This window comes from Sus scrofa, chromosome 10 (assembly GCF_000003025.6).
Source record: "Sus scrofa isolate TJ Tabasco breed Duroc chromosome 10, Sscrofa11.1, whole genome shotgun sequence".
Taxonomy (NCBI): domain Eukaryota; kingdom Metazoa; phylum Chordata; class Mammalia; order Artiodactyla; family Suidae; genus Sus; species Sus scrofa.
Genome location: NC_010452.4, coordinates 41,722,871 through 41,736,214, shown reverse-complemented (window position 1 = coordinate 41,736,214; position 13,344 = coordinate 41,722,871). Strand labels below are relative to the sequence as shown.

Here is a 13,344-nt window from a genome sequence, read left to right as displayed (position 1 = left end):
TAGTGATATCCTAACAATATCAGATGTTAACAACCCATGAATATGGCATATTTTGTCTTTAATTTCTTCCAGCAGTGTTCTGTAGTTTCCAGTGAGTGAATTTTAAAGTATTCTTGTTAAATATATTCCAGAATATTTTATTCCTTTTGATGTGGTCATAAATGCAACTCTTTTCTCAATTTCATTCTTTCATTTTCAGTTGGTCATTGTTGTTGTATAGAAATAAATTGAATTTGTATATTATTCTTGTTGAACCTGGTTATTTGCATTTAAAAGGTTTTTAAAAGAGATTCCTTAGGCTTTTCTACAAATTATGTCACCTATGAAGAGAGGTAGTTATACTTACTCCTCTCCAATCTGGATGCTGATTTTTTTTCTCGCCTAATTGCATTGGCTAGAACCCGCAGTGAAATGTTGAGTAGAAAATGATAAGAAATAGGGAGTTCCTGTCATGGTTCAGTGGTTAAGGAATCTTGACTATCATCCGCGAGGACGCAGGTTCAATCCCCGGCATTGCTCTGTGGGTTAAGGATCCAGCATTGCCATGAGTTGTGGTGTAGGTCACAGACACAGCTCGGATCCTGTGTTGCTGTGGCTGTGGCCCTGGCCCTGTGGCCAGCAACTACAGCTCTGATTTGACCTATAGCCTGGGAACCTCCATAAGCCACAGGAGCATATCAAAAATAAATAAATAAATAAATAAATAAATACATAAATAAATAAATAAATAAATAAATAAATTGATTAGAAAAGAAATAGGACATTGTTTTTATTTTCTTTTTCCTAATTTTAGGAGCTGTGCATTCATTCTTCTCTTATTAAGTATGGTATTAGCTGTGTTTTGTCTGTAGAGGCCTTTTGTCTGATTTAGGAAGTTCCTTTCTATTCCTGCTTTGTTGAGTGCTTTTTATGACAAGAGGGTGCTAGATTTTGGAAAATGCCTTTTCTGTGTCTGTTGATATCATGTGGTTTTTACTTTTTATTTCATTAGTATGGTATGTTATATTGATTGCTTTCTTTGTATATTGAACCAACCTTGCAGTCTTAGTATAAACTCTACTTGGTTTGTAGTATGTAATATTTCTATATATTGCTGGATTTGGTTTGCTAACATTTTGTGGAATTTTTTATAGCTATAGCCATGAAAATATTGGTCTGTAGTTAATTATAACATTGTTGTCTAGTTTTGGTATCAGAGTGCTACTCACCTAATAAAAATATTCTCTCTTTTTTGGATGAGTTTGTCAAAGATTGGTATTAATTCTCATTAAATGTTTGGTGGAATTTACTAGTGAAGCTCTTTGAGTCTGTACTTGATCTATTGGAAGTGTTTTGAATTAGCAATTCAGTCTCTTTACTTGTTATAAGCATATTCAGAAATTCTATATTTTCTTGAGTCAGTTTTAGTAGTTTGTGTTTTTCTAGGGATTTTTTCCTTTCCCTCTAAGTTATCCAGTTTGTTAGTGTATAGTTGTTCATTGCGTTCCTTCATAATACTTTTTATTTCTAAATGATAAATAGTAATGTCAGTAATGTTCCTTTGTTCATTTCTGATTTTAGTAATTTGTGTGTCCTCATTTTTTCTTGGTCATTTTAGTTAAAGGTTTGTTGACTTTTTGGGGTCTTTTCAAAGACAATTTTTCCTTTCATTAATTTTCTTTCTTATTTTTTCTATTATATTTTTTCATTTGTTTGCATTTTATTCATTTATTTTCTTCCTTTTTTATTTTTATTTTTATTTTTAACAGCTGCATCTGCGATATATGGAACTTGCCAGGCTAGGGGTTGAATCAGAGCTACAGCTTGCAACTGAGGCCTATGACACAGACACGGCAACACCAGATCCCAGCCACATCTGTGACCTTATGCTGTAGCTTGTGTCAACTCCAGAGCCTTAACCCACTGATTGAGCCCAGAGAGCAAACCTGCATCCTCGTGGACACAGTGTTGGATTCCTAATTAGTTGAGCCACAATGGCAACTCCTCATTTGTTTCCATTTTAATCTTTATTATTTCCTTCCTTCTGCTTATGCAGGTTTAAATTGTTCTTTTTTCTTGGTACTTCAGATGGAAAAGTTAGGTTATTGTTTTGTTTCTTATTTATTTATTTAGTCTTTTTGTCTTTTTAGGGCCGCACCCGAGGCATATGGAGGTTCCCAGGCTAAGGGTCCAATCAGAGCTGTTGCCGCCAGCCTACACCAGAGCCACAGCAATACCAGAGCTGAGCTGTGTCTGCGACCCACACCACAGCTCACGGCAATACCGGATCCTTAACCCACTGAGCGAGGCCAGGGTTCGAACCCACAACCTCATGATTCCTAGTTGGATTCACTTTTGCTGCGCCATGACAGGAACTCCTGATTTGTTTCTTTTTTAATACAGGCATTTACAGCTACCAATTTTGCTCTAAGCACTGCTTTCTTTAGCTGCATCTCATAAGTTTTGTTATGTTGCATTTTAGTTTTCAATACTTTCTCTCAAAGTATTTTCTAATTCCCTTTATGATTTCTTCTTGGACTCTTTGGCTATTTAGCAGGGTATTGTTTTATTTCTATGTATTCCTGAATTTCCAAAATTTCCTTCTGTTACTGATTTCTAATAGCATTCCATTGTGGTCATAGAACATTCTTCACATGATTTTAATCACTTTGTATTATTTAGGGTTGTTCCTGGCCTAGAATATGGTCTATTTTAGAGAATGTTTCATGTGTACTTGAGAATGTGTATTGTGTTTTTGTGTGGAATGTCTGTTTTATCTAGTTGGCTTATAGTTTTATTCCAGTCTTATGTTTCCCTGTTGATTTTCTTCCTGGTTGTTCTATCGACTATTGAAAGGAGATATGAAATCCCCCACTATCATTTTTAAATTGTTTATTCTTTCAATTCTTCTTCCTTTGTTGTTTTAAAGTTTACTTTGTCTGATTCTCTTAAAGTTGCTCTTTGCACAGTATGTTGTTTTCCCTGCTTTTGCCTTCGACCTATTTGTATCATTGAATCTAGAATGTGTCTTCTGTACACAATATATAATATATAGATGAATTTTTAAAAATACAGTCTGATAATCTCTGCCTTTTGAATTAATTATTTAATTTATTCACATTTATATTATTTATATGGTTAGATTTACATCTGCCATTTTGCTTTTTGTTTTCTATGCATCTTGTGTCTCCTTTTGTTCTTCTTTTTTTTGAACTGTCCTCTTTTGAAATAAGTGAATTTCTGCCAATACGGTATCTTAATTCCTTTAATAATTTTTAAATTATATATTTTGAATTATTTTCTTGGTATTTGCTCTAGCATTTACAGTATCAACTTTAACTTAAAAGAATCTACTTCCAAATTTTACCTACTTTCAGCAATAACTGAAACTCTCTTTTTCTCCCCCCTTTTTTTGGCCAGTATTTTATCCATATTATGCCTATATTATAAAAATGCAATAATACACTGTTATGATTTTTAATTTATATAGATCTTTTAAAGAAGTTTTAAGTCTTGAAGCTGAAAGAAGAAAGGAAAGTAGGTACATATTTATGGAGTTAGTTATATTAAATTTTCTATTTTTCATTTGCTTCATGTATTCTCTGGACTTGAGTTTCCCTCTGGTATTATTACCTTACTTCAGTAAGACTTTGCTCTTACCTGCTTCCTCTATGTTATTGTTATCAAATATATAAAATTTCATATGTTTTTAGCCTAACAGTACAGTTGTATGCATATCATTTCATTGAATTGCTCTTTAAAACAGTTAAGAGAAGGTAAAGAAATATGCAATTATAGTGTCTTTTATAATTATGTACCTTTATTGGCAGTCATTTTTGTGTGTAGATTCAAATTACTATTGGGTGTCATTTGATTTTAACCTGAAAAACTCTCTTCAGTATTTCTTGTAAAGCAGATCTCCTAGCAACACATTCTCTCAGTTTTTGTTTTTCTGGGAATGTCTTGATTTCACCTTCATAGTTGCAAGATAGTTATGCTGGACATAAGATTTTTAATTCACAGTTTTTTACTTTTAGCCGTTTGAATATTCAATCCTACCGCCTTCTAGTTTTCTTTACTTGTGATGAGAAGTCAGTTGTTAATCTTGTTGGAGTTCCTTGTATGTGAACAGTTATTTTTCTTTTGCTGCTTTGAAGATTTTTTTTGTCTTTCAACATTTTGATTATATTTTTGTCTATGTGCAGATCTCCTTGTATATTTATCTGGTTTGTAGTTTGTTGAACTTCTTAGATGTGTAGATTAATGTTTTTCGAAAAATTTGGGAAGGTTGCAGCCGTTATTTAAATCTTCAAATTGTATAATTTCTATTGATTTATTTTCAAGCACTCTAATTATTTCTTATGCCAGTTCATGTCTACTGTTGAGCTCTTATAGTGATTTTTCCATTTCAGTTATTGTGCAATTCCAAAATTTCTATTTGGTTCTTTAAAAAATTGTTTCAATATCTTGGTCTTCTGTATTTGATAAAACACTGTCATCACACTTTTCTCTAACTCTTTATATTTGATTTCCTTTTGTTCTATCAACTTAAATCTTTATCTGTTAAGTCTAACATCTGGGCCCCTTTAAAATCAGTTTGTATTGCCTGCCTTTTTTTTTCTTTTTTTTTTCCTGCAAATGGGTTTGCTGTTTCTTAGCACACTTTGCAATATTTGTTGAAAACTGGATGTTTTAAATAACAGAACAACTCTGTACTTATCACCTTAGGACTTAGGGTTAATATTATTGCTGTTTGCTTGGAGATATATATATATATATATTTAGTGACTTGGTTGTATTGACTGTGTGAAGGCTTTTCCCCCCAGTGTACAGCATTGGATGTCTCTACTCAAATTTCTTTTTTTTTTTTTTCCTTTCATCTTCACTACCCAAGGGTCACCTCTTGGTTAGCATAAAAGCCACTCATTGGTTAAAGGCTGTGCTTATACCTTCCTAGTCAGTTAGAATTTTACTGTTTACCATTAGATATGTGTGTGACTTGGAGAGCATTTTCATAGTTGAAAGAGTTTAGGTACTACCCAGTGATACAGCTCATAAAAGAAAGGCAGGATAAATTCTTGAGCTTTTTCTTTGATTTAATAGTTTTTAATATAATTAATTGGTTCTCTGTCATCTCTTCAAGGTGACCAATTTTTTTTTTTAAGTTATGAACTCTTGGACTTAAACTTATTTGATGGGTTTAAATCCATTTCAGTTATTATCATTAATGAAGCTCAAATTATTCCATCTTTGTGGCCAGTGGGAGCCTTTTGAAATTGCCTCCTGAGCCTTAGAATTAGTCATTTCTCTAAGAAGCTCTGATCTCTAAAGAGTACTCGGTGATACTGGATAGGTCTTTGTTTGTGGGCCTTTTCTATAATCAGAGCTCAGAAATATGTGCACATATTTAGAATAAAGTAAAATACCTCCCAAGTTCATTTTGATACTTGAAATTAAACCTCTAGACTACAGTGCATTTAAATCTTCCTTCTGCATCTCTTTTCCTCTATGGCAAGAATCCTGGTTTTCAAAGTCACAAGTGATTATAGAATTAGAAAATCCCATAATTATTCACTTATTTTTAATCCCTGGTTACACATGCAGTAGTCTCATAATGACAACAGTAATCTTACTGAAAACATGATTACTGAAACCATTAAAAAATATAGCTTTGCATATTCTCTTGTCATCTTTATAGGCTTTAGGACTGGCATTGTCTTCTGAGACATTGTTTGGCAAAGTGAAATGTTTAGCAACGTTTTGGAGCACCTTCCCTGTCTCAGACTCCCTGCTTGAAAGAAGTTACAAAGAGAAGGAAGCTGGGTTCTCTGAAAGCTGGGTTTTGGGGTGACATGGTGTCATTCTTCCTAGGAAGGTAGGACCCTAAAATCTGGTTTTCTGTTCTTTAAAAGCATTGTTTTTTGTTTTCGTTTTGTCTTTCTGTCTTTTTGGGGCTGCACCTATGGCATATGGAGGTTCCCAGGCTAGGGTTCCAATTGGAGCTGTAGCCTCCAGCCTACACTAAGGCAACAGCAATATGGGATCAAGGCAGCATGTGCAACCTACATCATAGCTCACGGTAACAGCAGATCCTTAACCCACTGAGTGAGGCCAGGGGCTGAACCTGAGTCCTCATGGATGCCACTTAGGTTCCTTAACCGCCGAGCCACGACGAGAATTCTAAAAGGCATTGTTAATGATTGAATCGCATGCTTCCTAAAATAAAACTACTTCATTTTTCTACTCTTATCAGGGAGCAGGTTCTTTTGGCTGGAGATGCTGGATATTTCCTAATCTTGTTCACCTAGTGTATTAGGTTGTGGAGAGGAATACTACCAGCAGGATATATATCTATCCATGCTATCACACCTTTTATGAGTGCACTATGGATGGATGGATAGGGAGAGAGAGTTTTTATGTTAAGGAACTGGCTCACATGATTGTGGGAGCTAGTAAGGGTGAAATTTTGGGGGTATGCCAGCAGGCAGAAATTTTAGGTTAAGAGTCAATGATTAAGTCTTGAGTCGAAAACTTGCAGGGCAGCCCATCAGGCTGGAAACATGGGCAGGGTTTTGGTAATGGGTCTTGAGGCAGAATTGCTTCTTCCTTGGGAAAGTTCAGTCTTTGCTCTGAAGGCCTTCAGCTGATTGGATGAGGTCCACTACATTATGGAGAGTAATTTGCTGTAAGGTCAACCGAATGCAATGAGATCCTGCAGGATAGCACAGGGAACTATAATCTCTTGTGATGGACCATGATGGAGGATAATGTGAGAAGAAGAATGTGTATATATATGGGAACCAGCATTGCCATGAGCTGTGGTGTGGGTTGCAGATGCGGCTCAGACCTGATGTTGCTGTGGCTCTGGCGTAGGCCGATGGCTCCAACTCCGATTCGACCCCTAGCCTGGGAACCTCCATATGCCGAGGGTGTGGCCCTTAAAAAAAAGACAAACAAAAAGCTAATGTATATAATGTATAACTAGGTCACTTTACTGTACAGCAGAAATTAATAGAATATTGTAAGTCACCTATAATAAAAAATTTAAAAAAACAAAGTCAATTGATAATAAATGTTAATCACATCCACAAGGACCTTCACAGCAACATGTAGACTAGTGTTAGACGGAAGTAACTGGGCATAGTGTAGCCAAATGGACACATAAAATTAACCACCACAATTAGGTTAAGCATTTAATTTATTGCCCAAACTGAGATTCTTTTGGGAATTAGAAGTACTAAAGATAAAATTATATAATTTTATTTATTGACCGATAGCTCTTTTTTATTGTATTGGTGAATCTATAAGTCCTATTAAGAAGTTATTTTTAAAATAAACTTATTTCTAAAAAAGGAACATTTTCATGTTAATTAAAAAACACTGAACATCAAAACAAACATCAAAGTAAGATGAAACTCTTTCATATTGACTTTTTTCAAAGAACATAAATAGAATTCTCAGTAAAAGTTCACATACATTATTTAGTTTCTTAGTCATAATTTATCTGTAGTACTGGGTCTCTGTATTTTTCTGAAAGAAATACAGATTTAAAATATGGTTATTTTTGTCTCCTAAAATTATAGTCCTTAAAGTTTTGTTTTATGGTTGCTAAACTTGAAATTGTTGATTCTTTTCAGTAGTTACTATTTGTTGTAAATCATAGTTTTTAAATATGAGACTATAATATGTGTGAAGGTACGAACATACCTGGTAAGTTCAAAGCAAATTCTGTTAAATCGAAGTTTTTTTAAATTTTCTTTTTTTAATAGTTTAACATGAAAATATTCTAACCCATATATTTCCATAAGTTTTGTCTTTTTTACTTTATTTAGAGTACATTTATTGAATGAAATATTTATAAGAGAAAGTCTGTCAGATAAACTATATATTTAGAAGTCTTTTGAACACTAAATTTAGAGGCTGCTAGATTGCAACCATTTTGAAGTCCATTTCATCCTTGTACAATATAAACTTATCAAAGTAAAAAAAAAAAAACAAAACACAAAAAAACACACACAAAAAAACTGGTTCTGTGTATAAATTAAATCTGAATTAAAGATTTCCAACTGACCAAACAGAAGATTTTGAGCGCTCAATTGAAAAACTTCCATACTCTTGATGATTTTACTGAGTCTTCAAGGCCTCAAAGATTTCTAAGATAAGTAGCGAAAAGAGAGAACACATACTGCCATGCTGGAGTACTTTTTTTATTCAACATCGTCTTTGTCACAAAAATATTTTAGTTTAGTTTCTTTGTGTATATGCATGCATGTTTAAATATTTGTCAGTTTTGATTAAATACTTGTCAGTTTTGCTTATATTTAATTCAATATAATCAAATTAGATCCACATCTTTGGTGAATATAATTGTGAGATGTGTCTGCTTCTACTTTGGTGTTATATTGCTGTTTATATGGTACAGTTGTGAATTATACATGAATCATAACCATGCCCTGGGCCACGGACCAAACCCATACCACAGCAATGACAACACCAGATCCTTAACCGCTAGGCCACTGGGGAACTCCTGTTCCATAATTTTTTAAATTGATAAGAATATTGGTTTTTACTCTGTAATGCTGTACTTGTCCAAAATTTGCATTTGTGTTATCACTGTAGAAACAACTTATCCTCATTACTTATAGGTTCCATTTTGCACATTCTCCCTACTCACAAAAATTTGTAACCCCAAGTCTGTACTCTTGTCACTTTTTTTTTTTTTTTTTTTTTTTTTTTTGGCTTTTTTAGGGCCGCACCCACGGCATATGGAAGTTCCCAGGCTAGGGTACAAATCAGGGCTATAGCTGCTGGCCTAGACCACAGCCACAGCAATGCCAGAATTGAGCCTCATCTGCGACCTATACCACAGCTTTCGGCAACACTGGATCCTTAATCCACTGAGCGAGGCCAGGGATCGAACCCATGTCCTTGTGGATACCAGTTGGGTTCTTTACGACTGAGCCGTGATGGGAACTCCCATCACTTTTGTCACTTTGGTAGTCATTCAGGGACATTTGCAGAGTAGCAAAATTTGGTTTGTTGTCAGCTGAGGTAAAGCAAGGCTTTCTTCTTTTACCTCTCAGACTAGAAACAAGTGTCCTTTTCGTGGTGCCACTTTTTTTGTTTGTTTGTTTTTTTGTGCTTCTTGTTGGTGATCTCACTGTTTACAGTGGCTCCCAGGCAAGGTATTGAAGTGCTGTATATTACTGAAATTCCTGTATATTGTAAGTGCAAGAAGGCTGTGATGTGATGTGTTTTATGGAGAAAAATGCATGTCTTAAATAAACTTTATTCAGGCATGAGTTAGTGCTACTGACTCTGAGTTCAAGGTTAATGAATCAATAACATATATTAAATAAAATGTCTTTATACAGGAACACACATTAACACAAGGTTAACTTTGAGCAGTTGATGAAAATGTTGTAGCCAGAGGCTCAGAGGAACCTAACTGTGTATTTCCTCTAAGAGCATTAGTTTGATATTCACTAATTTGCTGTTCATGGTGACTCTATAGAACTTAATTACAGTGATTAATGAAAAATAACTATAATTTTATCTTTGTTGTTGAAATTCTTAACTGAGTTTAAATAGCTGCTACACCTGTCAGGTGTTTCACATTCTATAAAATGAACTTCCAAGAGCTTTATTTTGGTTCTATGAACTGGAAAAAGACAATCAAACCATTGTTAGATTTAAATGATTTTTCCCCCTTTTTTACATGAAAGATTTAAGTGATTTCCCTTTGATACCTCTCCTGACACTGGTAGAAAGCTGGCATCATTTAAGTGTGAATTTCTTCTGCTAATAGAGCCAACAAAGTAACAGCTGTCACTTGTTGGCTATGTAAACGAGGTACTTTGTCATCAGAACTGAGCAAGATTAACCTAGAGGCCACTCATTTGATCTAAATGACAAGTCATGCTTTATAGAGTAGTAGATAAAATTTCATCTCTGTTGGCTTTTCTTAAATTGATTACCCTTGAGCTGGTCATGGCTGGGGCAGCCTTGACTCTTTTCTTGGATCTCCACCCAAGACTGGGGGATTTAGTCCAAGTGCACTTCCTTTTCCTGCTAGTGGTTCGGGTGCTGACTCTGAGAGTGAGGTGTCCGTTTCAGCCCATCCAGAGATGAATTACTGCTCAGGCTATTCCACATTTAACCACAGGTTAAGTTGACAGCTGGGTTCACTGTGCACACATTTCGCCCTTCTCAGTAAGGTCATGGCAGAGCCTGGAAGTCAACGCTCTGGCTTAATATAATGCTCTCTCTCTCTTTTTTTCTTTTTGTCTTTTTAGGGCCTCACCTGCAGCATATGGAGGTTCCCAGGCTAGGGGTCTAATTGGAGCTGTAGCCCCCAGCCTACACCACAGCCATAGCAATGCCAGATCCGAGCTGCATCTGCCATCTACACCACAGTTCACAGATCCTTAACGCACTGAGCAAGGCCAGGGATTGAACTTGCAACCTCATGGTTCCTAGTCAAATTCGTTTCCGCTCTGCCAAGATGGAAACTCCAACGCTCTCATTTTTAAAAAATCACCAGAAAATGGAAAATCCAGGACAAATTTTGAATTGGGTGGGACACTGGGACAGCGGGCATGGGGTTGGGACTGTCTCGGTCAACCTGACCCATGTGGGCACTTTACCAGACATGTGTCTTTTCAAAAATCTCCCAACCTCAAACTCTAGATGACTATTTTCCCCTTACAAAGGCAGTGCTCTCAGTGTGATTCACTTGTTTGTGACCATTTAGTAATTTGCACAGCATTATGCACATGGAAAAGAATGTGAAGCATTCTTCTTAGTTTTATTCATGTGGCGTTTCTTTTTTTTTTTTTTTTAAGAACATCTTCTCTTCCTCTTAAAAATTTTATTAAATTTTGCTTGCCTTTATTTTTAAAGACATATAATACATTTTTAGAATTATTCCTCCTTAAATGAGTTCTTTTGTTAATAAATATAATAAAAATATCATGCAGTAATTAAAAATGGAATTTGGGAATGGAAAGAAGGCAGGTTGTACATATATTTGATAAAAATGGATATTATGATTATGATAAAGCTTTATATTTTGTTACAGGATGAATTAAAAGAATTTCCCATCTGTCTTATGACTCTTTTCTGGAGCCTTGGGACTTTGGTAAGTGACAGGCGTTTTTTGAAGAGATGTTTCTGAAAAGTTAAATGATTTGTTTTGGACAAAGTAGACAATGGAGTGTATCTTACTTCAGCCATTTGCCTTTTGTTCTTCTCTGTAAAACATAAGTAGAAATACCATGTTTACATGAATCATAATGTAACATTCTCTGATATCCAATAAATCATATTTTCCAGGGAGCTCTAGGTTTGTTTTCTTTAATAATTATAATGGGAACATTGTAAGACACAGGAGTTAGGCATATTTCAAAACTTAAAGCCCTAAAAAAACATCGTTTGCAAAGTGGTACCCGGGATTGGATCTTCAAACTGAAAAAAAGGCACTCTTAAAAAATCAGGTGAAGTTCAAATACATTCTGCAGCTTCGATAATAATAACATTCCAACATCTGTTTCTTAGTTTTGACAAACGTGCCATGGTGGTGTAAGATGTTAACTTTAGGGTGAATTGGGTGAAAGGAGCACAGGACCTTTGTAGTATTTTTTTCAACCCTTCTGTAAATTCAAAATTATTCTAAAATAAAAATGTTTATTTAAAGCCAAAAGCAATCAAGGTTTATTTGAAAATCATAATTTGGAAGTAGCTTTTCTGAGTAATAGTTTGAAAATTCAAAATGGTTAATTACCTCTAGAAGCATCCAGATTCTGTCCATTAGAGATGCAGGGAAATATGTGACACTAAGTCTCAGTTTTCTGTTCACAGGCGGTGTGGGATTTCGTTTTCTGGACATTGGCCTGGTGTCTGTGAACATCTCCTTGAACTCCGTTACAGGCTTGCTCTCTGATTCCTTTAAGGTACTTGTGTGTTCTTTTTTGCGGTTTAGTACAACTCTTTCTATTAATACAAGCATAACCTTAAATGGTTCCCAGTGCACTGCTTTTTCCTTTTCCTTTTCTTTTCTTTAATGTACTGTTAGAGCCAAAAAGGCCAGCAGTGTGACTCAGTAGTTTGGAGCGGAGACCTTTGTCAGTATACAGTTCAGTCACACCTATTTGAGCTTCTAGGTCAAGTACTGGACACAGTTGACCTATTGTTAAAAAACATGAATAAAGATGAGCGCAACTCTTAAATAGCCATTGCGGTAGCTGAGCTAGAATAATTGATTGCTGTCTGATAATTGAAACTCTCACTTTCCAAAATGAACTCTGGCCGTATAACTCTCTGAAATTTCTATAAATATTAAAAGACTATAAAAGAGAACTCTGCAGTTTGCCGCAACTATTACATAACTTTTCGTTAATAAAAGTAAAATAGCCATGCTGGCCTTATAAATGGTTTCCTGCTGCTGTTGCCAACTTTAAGGATTTTCGTTAAATTTCATAAAGGGAAATAGAAATACAGTCTGCTTAAAGGATATAAACATTTTAAACAGCAGACATGGGCCCGAATGACTCTTGCAGAAAAATTTTGGAGAATTCTCTTTTGCTTGATGATACTTATTCAGAATTGATGTTATCCATCTCATGTCAGTAGAATTTACATCTTTGCTTCTTCATCATGGAGCATAATTGTGTTAACCTTGGCAGGAAAGTTTAGAAAAAGGGAGGGAGCATTTTTTTTCAGGACAAGTTCCAACTCCATTGATCATGTAATAGTTCACATGTTCAAAAAAACAAAAAACAAATTAAAGAGCCTTTTATTCTACTTCTGTGCTTGCAGGGCTTTCAAATTGTTGTTTGAGACTTTGGAAACATGCTTTACCGTTCAGCTGACTGGCTGTCATTTTATGGTCACCTAAAGTATAAAGGAGAAGAGCTAATAGGTACTACCAGGCACTTTCTTTTTATCTTTTCCTTTTTTTTTTTTTTTTTTTGTCTTTTTAGGGCTGCACTGAGGTGTATGGAGGTTCCCAGGCTAAGGGTCAAATTGGAGCTGTAGCTGCCGGCCTATGCTACAGCCATAGCCACGCCAGACCCCCAACCCACTGAGTGAGGCTGGGGATCGAACCTGCATCCTCATGGATACTAGTCAGGCTCGTTAACCACCTATGGGATAGTTTGAAGTTTCCATCATAGATGTGGCAGAGAGGGACACAGATGTCCCCAGGCCACCCCAAGGGCGTGCAGAACCCACTTTTTGGTTCCTAAGGTTACCAGCATCCAGGGAATCCTGCATCCTTGGACACATGCACATGGTAAACTTAAGAACTTCCAGTGTTCTGGGTGAAAGGAGGTCTCATTGCCCTGGGGGACCCAGAACAGGTTCTCC

General features: G+C 35.6%; 1 protein-coding gene across 15 annotated transcripts in view; it reads left to right on the top strand.

The window, feature by feature from the left end:
• ZNF438 (zinc finger protein 438) overlaps positions 1 to 13,344 on the top strand; it is a 440,040-nt gene that overhangs the window by 278,177 nt on the left and 148,519 nt on the right. For all 15 annotated transcript variants that reach the window (XR_002336132.1, XR_002336133.1, XM_021064197.1 and 12 more), the window contains 2 exons: positions 11,060 to 11,119; positions 11,839 to 11,930. The gene's annotated coding sequence lies outside the window, so the exon portion shown is untranslated. The remainder of the gene's footprint in view (positions 1 to 11,059; positions 11,120 to 11,838; positions 11,931 to 13,344) is intronic.